The sequence below is a fragment of the Schistocerca serialis genome, chromosome 5 (assembly GCF_023864345.2).
Source record: "Schistocerca serialis cubense isolate TAMUIC-IGC-003099 chromosome 5, iqSchSeri2.2, whole genome shotgun sequence".
NCBI lineage: Eukaryota > Metazoa > Arthropoda > Insecta > Orthoptera > Acrididae > Schistocerca > Schistocerca serialis.
This window is the reverse complement of record NC_064642.1, coordinates 117,324,049-117,341,127: the sequence shown is the minus strand read 5'-3', so window position 1 is coordinate 117,341,127 and position 17,079 is coordinate 117,324,049. Positions and strand designations below refer to the sequence as shown.

Sequence of the window (17,079 nt, the reverse complement as noted above, 5' to 3'; positions counted from 1 at the left end):
AGTTACGTGATCTACCCAACTAATCTTCAGCATTCTTCTGTAGCATCACATTTCGAAAGTTTCTATTTCCTTCTTGTCTAAACTAGTTATCATCCATGTTTCACTTCCATACATGGCTACACTCCATACAAATACTTTCAGAAATGACTTTTTGACAAATGCATACTCGATATTCTTCAGAAACGCTTTCCTTGCCATAGCCAGTCTACATTTTATATCCTCTCTACTTCGACCATCAACAGTTATTTTGCTCCCCAAATAGCAAAACTCATCTACTACTTTAAGTGTCTCATTTCCTAATCTAATTCCCTCAGCATCGCCTGATTTAATTCGCCTACATTCCATTATCCTCGTTTTGCTTTTGTTGATGTTCATCTCATATCATCCTTTCAAAACACTGTCCATTCCGTTCAACTGCTCTTCCAGGTCCATTGTTGTCTCTGACAGAATTACAATGTCATCGGCAAACCTCAAAGTTTTTATTTCTTCTCCATGTATATTATTTCCTACTCCATATTTTTCTTTTGCTTCCTTTACTGCCTGCTCAGTATACAAATTGAATAACATCAGGGATAGCTACAACCCTGTCGCACTCCCTTCCCAACCATTGCTTCCCTTTCATGCCACTCGACCCTTATAACTGCCATCTGGTTTCTGTACAAATTGTAAATGTTGTGGACTGGCAAGACAGCCAATCCACTATGACAGGTAGCCGAAAGGCACGCGTTTAAGCTCACGCAGGCTGGGGTGAGGTCTGGAAAATGACAAGGAATTGAGACTAGCAAAAAAAGGTACGTAGCTTCTGGAATACTTAACTTTAATCCATAATTGGTGAACATCGGTCTGACGGTACATGCATCACAAGATAAATAGCAAATGATAATGGCGCCTTGCTAGGTCGTAGCAAATGACGTAGCTGAAGGCTATGCTAACTATCGTCTCGGCAAATGAGAGCGTAATTTGTCAGTGAACCATCGCTAGCAAAGTCGGCTGTACAACTGGGGTGAGTGCTAGGAAGTCTCTATAGACCTGCCGTGTGGCGGCGCTCAGTCTGCAATCACTGATAGTGGCGACACGCGGGTCCGACGTGTACTAAAGGACCGCGGCCGATTTAAAGGCTACCACCTAGCAAGTGTGGTGTCTGGCGGTGACACCACAGTAAATAGTCTTTCGCTCCCTGTATTTGGCCCCTGCCACCTTCAGAATTTGGAAGAGGGTATTCTTGTCAACATTGTCAAAAGCCTTCTCTATGTCTACAAATGCTAGAAACGTAGGTTTGCCTTTCCTTAATCTATCGTATAAGATAAGTTTCTTTGGTTATTCAATCTTTTTCTCATGGTCACCTCCCCTTGGAATTCTCCTCCCGGTTGTCTGAATAAGAGAGTATACCAATGGAGAAATCATTATGACACTTTTTATGTTACTTACCACAAGTCTTGTGGATACACATTATGTGTCCTTAATGCAGTGGTTTCCATTGCCTTCAGCATCTTCATACTGTTGATCACTCCTGATTCTTCTCCCTTTAGGGGCAGTTTCCCATCGCAAGGACAAGAGTGTACCCTGAACCTCTGTCCGCTCCTCCGCACTCTTTGGCAATGCCGTTGGCTGAATGAGGGAGAATTCTTATGCCGGAAGTCTTGGGTCACCACTGCTGATGATTTTTATTCAAAATTTAAGCGGTGGCGGGGTTCGAACCCGGGACCGAGGGCGTTTTTATTGTTAATCAAAGGCACTACCCCTAGAGCATGGGTGCACTAAAGCGCTGTAAAGATGGGTAAATTCCCCAAACATTGTACTTTTTAGTTCTGATAGTACAGGGGGCACCTTCGTGCTCTGTGTGCATGCACGCATGAACAATAGCACTTTAAGTCAAAAATGTTTCCTCTTTTTTGGAATCGCTCATTTTTACTGTCTCCTTCAACTAGATTCCTTAGACTGAGCTCCACTCTGTTATCAAAGTTCCGACCTGAATGCCTCATAAAAACTTAGAGCCACACTTTCTTCAGTAGCGGCTCATTTCGACACTCGTATCGTTTTATCACGTCCCCGACGTACATACAAATTCATGATTAATGTGCATGGGCTTTATTCGGTTTTGATTACTTTTCAGATACCTTTTATCTTGGCGGCTCCACAATGATGGTTTCGCAAGTATTTCGCAAACTCTTGACATCCGTACTCAACGCTAGAGAAAAACCTCAAGCAGGGATTATCGACTATCTTATCGCTTATCAATTAAATAGCGCGGCTCAGGGAGATGCTTCAGTATGAATACTACTAATATATTGGAATTATCTTTATTCTTTTCGCCGTTTCGCTAGCGTAGACGCTCTACTTATTTATCGCAGTTTCGAGATAAACATACCCTTAGTCATTCTCTCAGCTGACCGCGTTAGGTAATTTTCTCTACACGAATCACTTCCACGATAATCCATAATTTGTTTTTAGATACGATTATTTACGGAGGGGTTCACGTAGCAAATAAATAAATAAATAAATAAAAGTAATATTCCGTTTGGCAGCAGAGGTAATTTTCCAATTAAAAATTCTTCTGTGGAATGGATGTAGTTTCCAGAACGAAATCCTTGTCTTACTTTAAAATTTAACCTCACTATCCTTCAGGAATTCAATATCTTTGGGTATATGATGAAAGAATATGGTCGCAGCATTATGCACTTATTTATAAACTATAGTTAATTTCAGTGAACAGTAATAAATGTTAAAAGTTAAAATTAATTTTTATAGTATTCTAAATATTCTTTCTGAAATGCAATGAACTTCTATTTAAAAAATGTAAGAAACACATCCACATCTACATCTACATGATTACTCTGCAATTTACATTTAAGTGCTTGGCAGAGGGTTCATCGAACCACAATCATACTATCTCTCTACCATTACACTCCCGAACAGTGCGCGGGAAAAACGAACACCTAAACCTTTCTGTTCGAGCTCTGATTTCTCTTATTTTATTTTGAGGATCATTCCTACCTATGTAGGTTGGGCTCAACAAAATATTTTCGCATTCGGAAGAGAAAGTTGGTGACTGAAATTTCGTAAATAGATCTCGCCGCGACGAAAAACGTCTTTGCTTTAATGACTTCCATCACAACTCGCGTATCATGTCTGCCACACTCTCTCCCCTATTACGTGATAATACAAAACGAGCTGCCCTTTTTTGCACCCTTTCGATGCCCTCCGTCAATCCCAGCTGGTAAGGATCCCACACCGCGCAGCAATATTCTAACAGAGGACGAACGAGTGTAGTGTAAGCTGTCTCTTTAGTGGACTTGTTGCATCTTCTAAGTGTCCTGCCAATGAAAAGCAACCTTTGGCTCGACTTCCCCACAATATTATCTATGTGGTCTTTCCAACTGAAGTTGTTCGTAATTTTAACACCCAGGTACTTAGTTGAATTGACAGCCTTGAGAATTGTACTATTTACCGAGTAATCGAATTCCAACGGATTTCTTTTGGAACTCATGTGGATCACCTCACACTTTTCGTTATTTAGCGTCAACTGCCACACCATACAGCAATCTTTTCTAAATCGCTTTGCAACTGATACTGGTCTTCGGATGACCTTACTAGACGGTAAATTACAGCATCATCTGCGAACAACCTAAGAGAACTGCTCAGATTGTCATCCAGGTCATTTATGTAGATCAGGAACAACAGAGATCCCAGGACGCTTCCCTGGGGAACACCTGATATCACTTCAGTTTTACTCGATTACTTGCCGTCTATTACTACGAACTGCGACCTTCCTGACAGGAAATCACGAATCCAGTCGCACAACTGAGACGATACCCCATAGGCCCTCAGCTTGATTAGAAATCGCTTGTGAGGAACGGTGTCAAAAGCTTTCCGGAAATCTAGAAATGCGGAATCAACTTGAGATCCCCCGTCTATAGCGGCTATTACTTCGTGCGAATAAAGAGCTAGCTGCGTTGCACAAGAACGATGTTTTCTGAAACCATGCTGATTACGTATCAATAGATCGTTCTCTTCGAGGTGATTCATAATGTTTGAATACAGTATATGCTCCAAAACCCTACTGCAAACCGACGTCAATGATATAGGTCTGTAGATCGATGGATTACTCCTACTATCCTTCTTAAACACTGGTGCGACCTGCGCAATTTTCCAATCTGTAGGTACAGATCTATCGGTGAGCGAGCGGTTGTATATGATTGCTAAGTAGGGAGCTATTGTATCAGCGTAATCTGAAAGGAACTTAATCGGTATAAAATCTGGACCTGAAGACTTGCCCGTATCAAGCGATTTGAGTTGCTTCGAAACCCCTAAGGTATCTACTTCTAAGAAACTCATGCTAGCAGCTGTTCGTGTTTCAAATTCTGGAATATTCCATTCGTCTTCCCTGGTGAAGGAACTTCGGAAAACTGCGGACAATAACTCCGCTTTAGCGGCACAGTCGTCGGTAACAGTACCATCGGCACTGCGCAGCGAAGGTATTGACTGCGTCTTGCCTCTTGTGTACTTTACATACGACCAGAATTTCTTCGGATTTTCTACAAAATTTCGAGACAATGTTTCGTTGTGGAACCTATTAAAGGCATCTCGCATTGAAGTCCGTGCCAAACTTCGCGCATCTGTAAATTTTAGACAATCTTCGGGATTTCGCGTTCTTCTGAACTTCGCATGCTTTTTCTGTTGCCTCTGCAACAGCGTTCGAACCTGTTTTGTGTACCATGGGGGATCAGTTCCATCTCTTACCAATTTATGAGGTATGAATCTCTCAATTGCTGTTGCTACTATATCTTTGAATTTGAGCCACATCTCGTCTACATTTGCATAGTCAATTCGGAAGGAATGGAGATTGTCTCTTAGGAAGGCTTCTAGTGACACTTTATCCGCTTTTTTAAATAAAATTATTTTGCGTTTGTTTCTGGTGGATTTGGAAGAAACGGTATTGAGCCTAGCTACAACGACCTTGTGATCACTAATCCCTGTATCAGTCATAATGCTCTCTATTAGCTCTGGATTGTTTGTAGCTAAGAGGTCAAGTGTGTTTTCGCAACCATTTACAATTCGCGTGGGTTCGTGGACTAACTGCTCGAAATAATTTTCGGAGAAAGCATTTAGGACAATCTCGGAAGATGTTTTCTGCCTACCACCGGTTTTGAACAAGTATTTTTGCCAACATATCGAGGGAAGGTTGAAGTCCCCATCAACTATAACCGTATGAGTGGGGTATTTATTTGTTACGAGACTCAAATTTTCTCTGAACTGTTCAGCAACTTTATCACCGGAGTCTGGGGGTCGGTAGAAGGAGCCAATTATTAACTTAGTTCGGCTGTTAAGTATAACCTCCACCCATACCAATTCGCACGGAGTTTCTACTTCGACTTCACTACAAGATAAACCACTACTGACAGACACAAACACTCCACCACTAATTCTGCCTAATCTATCTTTCCTGAACACCGTCTGAGACTTCGTAAAAATTTCTGCAGCAATTATTTCAGGCTTTAGCCAGCTTTCTGTACCTATAACGATTTCAGCTTCTGTGCTTTCTATTAGCGCTTGAAGCTCAGAGACTTTCCCAGCACAACTACAACCATTTACAACTACAATTCCGACTGTTCCTTGATCCAAGCACGTCCTGTATTTGTTATGCACCCTTTGAGATTGCAGCCCACCCCGTACTTCCCCGAGGCCTTCTAACCTAAAAAACCGCCCAGTCCACGCCACACAGCCTCCGCTACCCGTGTAGCTACCAGCTGAGTGTAGTGAACTCCTGACCTATTCAGCGGAACCCGAAACGCCGTCACCCTATGGCGCAAGTCAAGGAATCTGCAGCCAACACGATCGCAAAACCGTCTGAGCCTCTGATTCAGACCCTCCACCCGGCTCTGCACCAAAGGTCCGCAGTCGGTTCTGTCAACGATGCTGCAGATGATGAGCTCTGCCTTCATCTCGTAAGCAAGACCGGCAGCCTTCACCAAATCAGATAACCGCTGGTATCCAGAGAGAATTTCCTCAGATCCAAAGCGACACACGTCATTAGTGCCGACATGTGCCACCACCTGCAGCTGGCTGCACCCTGTGCTCTTCATAGCGTCCGGAGGGACCCTTTCCACATCAGGACTGACTCCACCCGGAATGCACACGGAGTACACACTGGATTTCTTCCCCTCCTTAGCCGCCATATCCCTAAGGGACCCCATTACGCGCCTAACATTGGAGCTCCCAACTGCCAATAACCCCACCTTCTGCGATTGCCCGGACCTTGAAGGCTGAGAATCATCCTCTGAAACAGGGCAGGCAGCTGCATCTGGCTCAGCCAGAGACAGTACCTGAAACCTGTTTGTCAGACGCACCGGGGAGGCTTTCTGATCAGCCTCCGGGGACGTCTTTCGCTGCCTGCCTCGCCTTGGAACGACCTCCCAATCAACCACAGGCGAGGGCTCAACCACAGCGGCAGATCGATCTGGGGACAGATAGGACGAGGTTGGCATCCCCATGATACCCAAGTCCGGCTCCCCACAGTGGTGCCCATTGGCAACAGCCACAAGCTGCGCGACCGAAGTCAGTCACGCCTACATCTGTGAGCGAAGGGATGCCAGCCCAGCCCTCATCCGAACACAGCAATCACAGTCCCTGTCCATTCTAATCGATGTTGAACAACAGTTACTGAAACACGAGTACGTGCCTAGATAACGCAAGGGAAATACGCAAAGAATGTATGAACTAACCTGTACAAATGCCTAACGACTGCGCTGCAATCTGCCTGAATTTACGATTACAGTAACTAAAACTCGAAATTACACCTCCTATACGAAACTCACACGCAATGTAAGTAAGAATCTTCGAAGTAAACACAGAAAAGAAGCTATATACGTATCTTTCTGCGCTGTCGATGTGCACCAGCTGGGAGCTCAGGCCACATGAGTGCTCGGAAAACCAAACTACACTCCTGGAAATTGAAATAAGAACACCGTGAATTCATTGTCCCAGGAAGGGGAAACTTTATTGACACATTCCTGGGGTCAGATACATCACATGATCACACTGACAGAACCACAGGCACATAGACACAGGCAACAAAGCATGCACAATGTCGGCACTAGTACAGTGTATATCCACCTTTCGCAGCAATGCAGGCTGCTATTCTCCCATGGAGACGATCGTAGAGATGCTGGATGTAGTCCTGTGGAACGGCTTGCCATGCCATTTTCACCTGGCGCCTCAGTTGGACCAGCGTTCGTGCTGGACGTGCAGACCGCGTGAGACGACGCTTCATCCAGTCCCAAACATGCTCAATGGGGGACAGATCCGGAGATCTTGCTGGCCAGGGTAGTTGACTTACACCTTCTAGAGCACGTTGGGTGGCACGGGATACATGCGGACGTGCATTGTCCTGTTGGAACAGCAAGTTCCCTTGCCGGTCTAGGAATGGTAGAACGATGGGTTCGATGACGGTTTGGATGTACCGTGCACTATTCAGTGTCCCCTCGACGATCACCAGTGGTGTACGGCCAGTGTAGGAAATCGCTCCCCACACCATGATGCTGGGTGTTGGCCCTGTGTGCCTCGGTCGTATGCAGTCCTGATTGTGGCGCTCACCTGCACGGCGCCAAACACGCATACGACCATCATTGGCACCAAGGCAGAAGCGACTCTCATCGCTGAAGACGACACGTCTCCATTCGTCCCTCCATTCACGCCTGTCGCGACACCACTGGAGGCGGGCTGCACGATGTTGGGGCGTGAGCGGAAGACGGCCTAACGGTGTGCGGGACCGTACCCCAGCTTCATGGAGACGGTTGCGAATGGTCCTCGCCGATACCCCAGGAGCAACAGTGTCCCTAATTTGCTGGGAAGTGGCGGTGCGGTCCCCTACGGCACTGCGTAGGATCCTACGGTCTTGGCGTGCATCCGTGCGTCGCTGCGGTCCGGTCCCAGGTCGACGGGCACGTGCACCTTCCGCCGACCACTGGCGACAACATCGATGTACTGTGGAGACCTCACGCCCCACGTGTTGAGCAATTCGGCGGTACGTCCACCCGGCCTCCCGCATGCGCACTATACGCCCTCGCTCAAAGTCCGTCAACTGCACATACGGTTCACGTCCACGCTGTCGCGGCATGCTACCAGTGTTAAAGACTGCGATGGAGCTCCGTATGCCACGGCAAACTGGCTGACACTGACGGCGGCGGTGCACAAATGCTGCGCAGCTAGCGCCATTCGACGGCCAACACCGCGGTTCCTGGTGTGTCCGCTGTGCCGTGCGTGTGATCATTGCTTGTACAGCCCTCTCGCAGTGTCCGGAGCAAGTATGGTGGGTCTGACACACCGGTGTCAATGTGTTCTTTTTTCCATTTCCAGGAGTGTATATGGCTATACAATACCTGCATGTTCTCACATGAGAAATTCCTCGAGACTGATTGCTTTTTTATTGTACACATATCATCACAAACGTAAGAAAGCAAAATTGAAAAAAAAAACTGACTTTCTAAGTGACCAATGATATTCGTTTATAGAAGATCTACTCTACGGTTATGCGACACTGCAGAGCCTAAATTGCTGTCGAAGGCTATAATTTTCTTACTATTACGAGATTTTATGTAAATTGTAATGGAAAAAGGAACAAACCTTTTTAGTTTGTTTTTGAAGGACGAAAAGAAGATAACTTGAAACAAGACTACAAAACATCCTTCCTTGTGGAAATACAATTACCATGCTGTTTTACTGAATAAAAACAAACATTGTAAGTTAAGTTACAAATCTGTTTCTCCCCAACACATGCAGTGGTAGGATGTCTGAAACTGACTAACCGAATTGCTTAAGAAGCCTAAACTAATTAAGGCCGTTTTCAACACGAAGGTAGGTTTCAACACCACAATGCTGTACTCGGCATTGTTCTCTTCTTCCAAGCTTTGAACTAAGCCCCTCAGTCGGTTATAGCAGGACCTACAGAATCTCTTGGCGTCTGAAGGACGATGCTGCTTGGCCATTTGACACGTACGTAACTCATTATCAGGGGTAAACGAAGTGATGTGACAAGAAAAATCCTAGGATCAACTCAGGATTTCTCAGTAGTTTGACACTTACTGACTAAGCCACATAAGACGTTCTGAAGCTTCTTATCTTACTAAATCGTCACTCACATATATATAAAAAATGTTGAAGATTGATACTAACTTTTGCTGGTGTTTTAATTTATCAGCAATGCAGTATCCTCTGATGTGCAAAATCGAATATGATCAATCTCTGAATAGGTTTAGCAGACACAACATGGCTCTGCGTCGCAATACGATGCGACCTTTTTTGGTGAAATGTTTGAGCAGTGAGAAAACAAGACTGCCCATAAATTACACAATGTATTTTTGTCCGAATAGTCAGACGACGAATCAGAAATGAATCAAATGAGAGTATGAAACTGACCAGCATGAGATCTAGTTTTGCAAAAAGAAAAAAAAAGAACTATTTAACTGCTTAAAAGTGATCGGAGAATTTAAGTCAAACTTAATTAGCAATTTTCGGGGAAACTGAAATATTTCACAGACTGCTGCTCGGAGCTATCTATGTACGGCCTAAATCGTAAGAAATATCATATTAGAATATGTATATACTCTTAATGATAACAGACTACCGATGGATATTTAAATATATTTCATGCTTTCTGAACAAAACTTACCAATTAAGAAATGTTTTGTGAAATGATTTGTCTAAAAGTAAGAAATAAAACAGACGGGAGAAACTTTTGGCGTACCTTTGAAGGGTGCCCGAAATCCCGCACAGCAGATGAGGTGACGATTGGGAATTTGTAGTTTAATGTTTAATTAAGAATCTTACAATGGAAAGACCAGGTTGGAATATCAACAATATCATGAAAATGATAGGTTGCTACTCGCCGTGAAGATAACACGTTTAGTTGCAGACAGGCACAACAAAAAGACTGTTATGCATTGAACTTTCGGCCAAAGCATTGTTCAGAAAGGAAAAGAAAAACACACGCAAGGAAGCACACCTCACACAAAGGTAACCGCTGGCGAAAGCGGCCCGTGACAGTGGTCGAGTGTGCATGAAGCGTACTTACTTGTGTAAATGTGTGTGTTTTCGATTTCCTTTCTGAAGATGTCTTTGGTCGAAAGCTCAATTTGTAACTGTCTTTGCCGGCCGCGATAGCCGTGCGGTTCTAGGCACGTCAGTCCGGAGTCGCGCGGCTGCTACGGTCGCAGGTTCGAATTCTGCTTCGGGCATGGATGTGTGTGATGTCCTTAGGTTAGTTAGATTTAAGTAGTTCTAAGTTCTAGGGGACTGATGACCTCAGATGTTTATTAAGTCCCATAGTGCTTAGAGCCATTTCAACCATTTTTTTTTTTTTTTTTTTTTTGTAACTGTGTTTTCTTTGTACCTGTATGCAACTCAAGGCTTTATCTCTACTGTGAGTAGCAGTCTATCCTTTTCATAGTATATTTAACTTAAAATTCTTAGAATTTTGAACAGTAGTAAAGGGATGATATTTCACACAGTGTTCTTACTTCACTAACATATGAGCATCTCAGCTGCTGTACTTCGTTTCGAGCGTCATTCAATGGTGCGTCAAATGTCTCTCTAATCTATTTTATTTCTTATTTTTAGAAATATCAATTCACAAAACTTTTGAACTTTATATTCATTTTCTAATTTTTATTATCTGTGTAATCTTTATTCGTTCTGTTACGCCGGACACAATAAGCGACCAAAAGTAGAGAGGAGGCTCTGGACTGATGTTCGCTAGTCGATTACTGAAGTCTATTCGGTCCATCTTTGTCCATACGGTCCTTAGTGCAACGGGTTCCGGACGACCCAGATTCAACTCGGTGTCGATCTGGTTTGCAGTAGATCGCTGATCGCAGCAGGCGATGTGATACCCGTTCGTCAGGTCGTCTTGTGCAGCGGCTTACGAGTGTGAAAACACTGTCTGTGACACAAGATCCACATTAGACAACGTTCTCTGTCACAGAGTGTCAGACTTTTCGGCGTACTACGTTCCTGGAGAGCTGACTGACATTTAGTGAGTTTGTGCTATTGTCAAGTGACTTCACTAATGTATTAGGGCCAAACTAATAAATCAAACTACATAATTGTGTTTATTTGGTCTGCTGCACATCACCAACCGAGAGCAGAGAAGGCCAGTGTTGTATAATTCCTTTGTCTTGGAAAAAATTTCCGCCTATGATCAGTCATCTGAAGATGAAGATGTCACTGAACCCGTCTGTGTCGCTGATATTTATCTATTGTACGGTGCTAAAGGAAAAAGAAAGATCATGTAATGGATGAAATGCTTTCATACATTATAAATCAGTTTGTCTGTGTCAATCTGTCGAGTGGTAATGTCTCAAGTTATCTGCCGAGATACTAAATGTACTGCAAGAAGCCAAACACTTTATTGCTGCAGAAAGTGTTTGTACATTGTAGGCTACGTGGTTACCTTTGAAGAGTATAATGAATTTAATTCACAACATTTTTACCATATACGACGAAAAGAGTTTTATTTAATGAAGTAGAATCCTGTAAGGAATGAAGTTGGCTATTCACACAAGCTGAAGGACTGTTCTTATTCAAAAAAATGTTCAAATGGCTCTGAGCACTATGGGACTTAACATCCGAGGTCATCAGCCCCATAGAACTTAGAACTACTTAAACCTAACTAACCTAAGGACATCAAACACATCCATGCCCGAGGCAGGATTCGAACCTGCGACCTTAGCTGTCGCGCGGTTCCAGACTGAAGCGCCTAGAACCGCTCGGCCACAATGACCGGCCTACTTTTCTTATTAATGACATAAAAGAAACTGAAGAGTTTTTTTGTGGGTAGCATTACCGGCAGGCTGTTTAATTGTGAAACTGCTTATTTAAGTGTTTACTTCATATCTTTGGATTGTTAACCATTTGGGTATGTGATGTACCTGGACCTCATGGAGACAATACTCACACTACTGTTAGTACAGATGCTGTGGTGGAGATAGTACGTCTCTATCGGAGACTTGCATCTTATACACTACTGCTAAGATGCGCTAATGCCAACATACAGAACGAAAATGAAAGTTTGCACAGTGTCATTTGTCCAGTCGTCCCAAAGAAATTTTTGTGTCTAAAAAAAAGATACTTTCAGTCTTGTAAAAGCCGTTTCTCTGTTAAGTATGGGAAGTTTGAAGACCGAAGCAAGGAGCTGTTCCAGAAGCCCTTTATCAACTTCACAGAAGAAGATCTCTTTATATAGAGATGAACGAAGCAGGTCATAAGATTCCACCTGGAGAAGGAAAATTTCAAGAAAAAAGATACCGTGATCTTGAAAATACAAGAAGTCTTACAAGAGAAGGAAAGGAAAACGTATGGTGCTGGTGAATTTTAATGGATATATGTCTTGCACTAGCATTCACATTTTAATAAAAATTTAAAACCCATTCTGCCGTAACTTTGTTTCTACAAGTTCAATGTCCAAATTTTTGTCATAAATATTAAACATTTACAATGATATTTTTACAGGAGGTAGTTCTGAAGTATTTTCATACTTTTGTAGTTTGTCTATTTTGTCATCACATTTGTGTTCCGATAGTTGAAATAAATTTACAGGGTGATACTTATTGAACTATAGGGAGGAAAAAACGTAAATTTGTTTCAAACTACGGCGTGCACACATTTTATTCAAAATGTAAGCGTCACTAAAGATATTCGGATTTACGTTGTGACCTGTTCGATGTGCCTTCCATCATTGGCGATGATGTGGCGCAGACGAATTGTGGATGACCCGTTGAAGTGTCGGAAAATCGATGCTGTCGATGACCTTCTGAATGGCTGTTTTCAGCTCAGCAATGGTTTTGAGGTTATTGCTGTACGCCTTGCCTTTAATATAGCCCCACAAAAACGAGTCGCATGTGTTCAGATACGGAGAATATGGTGGCCAATCGAGGCCCACGCCAGTGGCCTCTGTGTACCCCAGAGCCAGAACACGGTCCTCAGAGTGCTCCTCCAGGACATCAAACACTCTCCTGCTTCGATGGGGTGGAAATCCGTCTTGCATGAACCACATCTTGTCGAAATCAGGGTCACTTTGGATAATGAGGATGACATCATCTTCCAAAACCTTCACGTACCGTTCGGTAGTCACCGTATCATCAAGGAATACCGCCCCGATTATTCCCAGACTGGACACTGCAGACCACACAGTCACTCATTGTGGGTGAAGAGACTTCTCGATCGCGAAGTGCGGATTCTCAAGCCCCCAAATGCGCCAATTTTGCTTATTGACAAATCATCCAAATGAAAGTGGGCATCGTCGCTAAAACAAACCATACTGATTCTGTCATGTCCCGTGGCCAACCGTGCAGTTTGAACGTCCTAACGCAACCATTCAAAAGTTCTGACGCTTTTATTTCACATAGATCAAATAGTTTAATAATTGTCACCCTGTAAGTACGAAATATGAAAAAAAACTGAAAATAAATTAACGACAGTTTTTACAAAAATGAATGCATAGAACTGTTGAACTATGTTTTGAATGCACATAAAAAGTCAGGAATGAGGAAACTGAGGTCTGAGTACCAAAAGTTGGTTTTGAAAAATACCCATGAAATCATATTAAATATTAAGAACTCAAAAGCCATTGAAGTTTTGGACTTCATAAATTGGATATGGCTACACCTTTACATGGTAGCAAGATTTTAAAATTTGGCTGAAATCAGCAAAGGGGGAGAAAAGTTAAGCTTTTGGGTGGAACCTCCTCTGAAAGCGAAAGACAATATAAACATTTTTCAGAAAAAGTTTGAAGTGTATTAATGAACGTATATGGTTAACTGATTTTTATATAAACTTGCTCGATTAGTGAATCTATCTTACAGCGAACAGCGATTAAAGCAATATTAACGAAGGATTGGAAATGGATAGCGCACGATATATATTTTTACCTATTTATATTACTAAGGTACGTCCGAGGTCTGTAATCAGCAGCAGAATTTGTACAAACAAAAAGTTAATAATAACACGTCGTTGGCAATACGTTATGATATTCGCGATGTCTTTGGCGTAGCAAAAGCAAGAGAATCACGGTACCCTTTCGTAGCTACAAATTACTGAAAACGACGAAAACGGAATTTTTAACGACAAGAATGTTTTGTCCTCGCGTTGGCTTAACTCCACGAGAGCCTAGCAAGAACAGGTCACAAATATAGCTGTGCAGTAAGGCAAATGAGTAATGTCCGTAAATAGTGACACTCCGAAACAGTGTAGTGAATACGACGAAGAGATTTGGCACCTACTTCCATTGCTCTCGCCTGCTTATTGCTGCTAAATTGCGGCGGGAAAGGGTGGCAAGCAAAAAGGCAACACTACGCTCGGAAACGCTGATTCCCGTATCATCCATCTATGATACGTTGTGACCCACGCGTCTTGCGCCGTTCGTAGTCGGTAAAGTGCCAACACGGTGCCATGTCTATCGCAGACCCGTCTGTAACTGCCTGCTCATACAGCGTGTGGAAGGGACTCTGTTGTTGAGAAGGGAAGGGACTGATAGATGGTTGCAGCCAGTCCACTTGTTGTTCAATCTGTACCCTAAACAAACTAAAAGAGAGTCAAAGAATATTTTGGAACTGAATCAACGTTCAGGGAGGTGAAATAAAAGCTCGGAGGTTTGTCGATGATATAGTAGTTCTCTCAGAGATGGCATTGAACTTACAAGATCAGTTAAACGGAATGGACTGTGTTTTGAAAAGAGATTATAAAATACATATCAACAAAAGCACAACGAGAATAAAGTAATTTAGTCAAATCAAATCAGGCGATGCTGAGGGAATTAGATTAGGAAATGAGATTCTGAAGATAGTCGTTGAATGGATGTGTGTGATGTCCTTAGGTTAGTTAGGTTTAAAAAGTTCTAAGTCTAGGGGACTGATGACCTCAGATGTTAAGTCCCAGAGTGCTTAGAGCCATTTGAACCATTTGATTTGGTAGTAGTCGAGCTTTACTGTCTGAGCAGCTAAGTAACTGATGCTAATGATGTAAAATGCGCACTGGTAATAGCAAGAAAAGCGTTACTGAAAGTGAGACTTTTATTGACATTGAGTATACGAGTAAATTTAAGTGTTATGAAGCCCTTTCTGCCGCTATTTGTCCGGAGGGTGGCCTTGAGCGGAAGTGAAACGTGAATGATAAAAAATTCAGTCAAGATACAAATAAAAGATTTTAAAATCTGTAGTCAGAGAAGAAACGTGAATGATAAATACGAGGCTATGATGAAAAGCAATGCCTCAGAATTTTTCATGTGAAAACTCTTGAAGCTTTTTACATAAAACAAACATTATTAACCTTCTTCTACGTCTTCATTCTTCATATCTATAGTTATTTATCAACTTAGACACACTAGCGACGAAAACATTTTTGCCAACTAGAGACCAGTTTGATGATACCATCACTGTAGAATGTTTGACTTTGTTGTCACCTCTGCTTGCACTGCTTCATCACTAACTTTTAAGTGAAGTCCTCGAAAGTGTCTCTTAAGTTTTGCAGACAGATAAAACAGGATATGGTTAAGTCGGGACTGTATGTAGAATGATCAACGACAGTGAACCCAAGGCATGGATTATTACTGTTGTCGTAGCGCTCTTGTGTGGCCCGGCATTGCCAAGCTGAGAGACGGTGCTCCATGTGTGGAAGAACTCTTCGAATTCGAAACTCGATTACAGCACGCTGTTTTTCATGCACCAACATAGTTACGTTAAATACCGCCATGTTACACGCTGCAATTCGGAGCCATCTAGCGGCAGAGGAGTGCAAATTTGTACACGTGAAAAATAATTACTTATAATGTTAGTAACAAGTTTGTTTGTTTGGTCACCATCCGAAGCAGGAACGGAAATATTCGATTTGTACATAAAAACCGTCTTTTATTGCTGAAATGTATTTTATTTCTTCCAGACGTGTTTCAACGTTTACTTCAAGGCATCGTCAGTGGACGCTAGAATGATACAGTTTTGTTTTAATACGCGATATTTGTAGGTAGTAAAGTAGTTCACATCTTACTTTTTTACATAAATGAGAACTGTAAGCAATCACGTAATTACATTAAAAACATCACTGTGTCATTCTAGATTCCACTGACGATGACTTAAGGTAAAAGGCGAAACGCGCCTGGAAGAAATAAAATACATTGCAGCAAGAAAAGGCGGTTTTTATGTACGAAACGAATGTTAATAACGTTTATTTTATTTAAAAACCTTTAACAATATTCACATAAAAAATTCAGAGGCATCATTTTTCAGCATACCCTCAAGAGCGAATAAAGAAAAAATGATTCAAATGGCTCTGAGCACTATGGGACTTAACTTCTGAGGTCATCAGTCCCCTAGAACTTAGAACTACTTAAACATAGGTAACCTATGGACATCACACACATCCATGCCCGAGGCAGGATTCGAACCTGCGATCGTAGCGGTCGCGCGGTTCCAAACTGAAGCGCCTAGAACCGCTCGGCCACCACGGCCGTTCGATTAAAAAGAACTGGAAATTTGTGGTAAGTTCCTATGGGCCCAAAGTGCTGAGGTCACCGGTCCCTAGGCTTACACACTACTTAATCTAACTTGAACTAGCTTACGCTAAGGACAACACACATACACACACCCATGCCCGAGCGAGGACTCGAACCTCTGACGGGGGGAGCCGCGTGCACCATTGCAAGGCGCCCTATACTGCGCGACTACCCCGCGCGGGTGCGCGAATAAAAAGTTTTGATGTGTGGCGCTACTGAAGAGAGCTGAGAATTATGTAGGGAGATCGCGTAACTAACGAAGAGGTACTGAATAAGAATGGGAAAGAAATAAAATTATAACAAATATTGCCAAAAAGAAGAGAGAAACTGATAGGACATATCCTGAGGCATCAGTCAATAGCCAATTTTAATAATGTAGAGCAGTGTGTGTGTGGGGGGGGGGGGGGGGGGGGGGAGCGGCGCGGGGAAATCGAAATACTCACACAGGATAGACCAGCGTGGTGAACTGCGTCAAATGGGTTTCCTTACGGAACAGGGAACAGCTCGGCAGATCTTCAAATGGGTCAAATCTTCTCGTGACT

At 42.9% G+C, this 17,079-nt stretch overlaps 1 protein-coding gene across 5 annotated transcripts in view; it reads right to left on the bottom strand.

The window, feature by feature from the left end:
• Positions 1 to 17,079, bottom strand: part of LOC126481181 (Na(+)/H(+) exchanger beta-like) — a 1,115,178-nt gene that overhangs the window by 493,588 nt on the left and 604,511 nt on the right. The gene's annotated exons all lie outside the window — the stretch shown is intronic.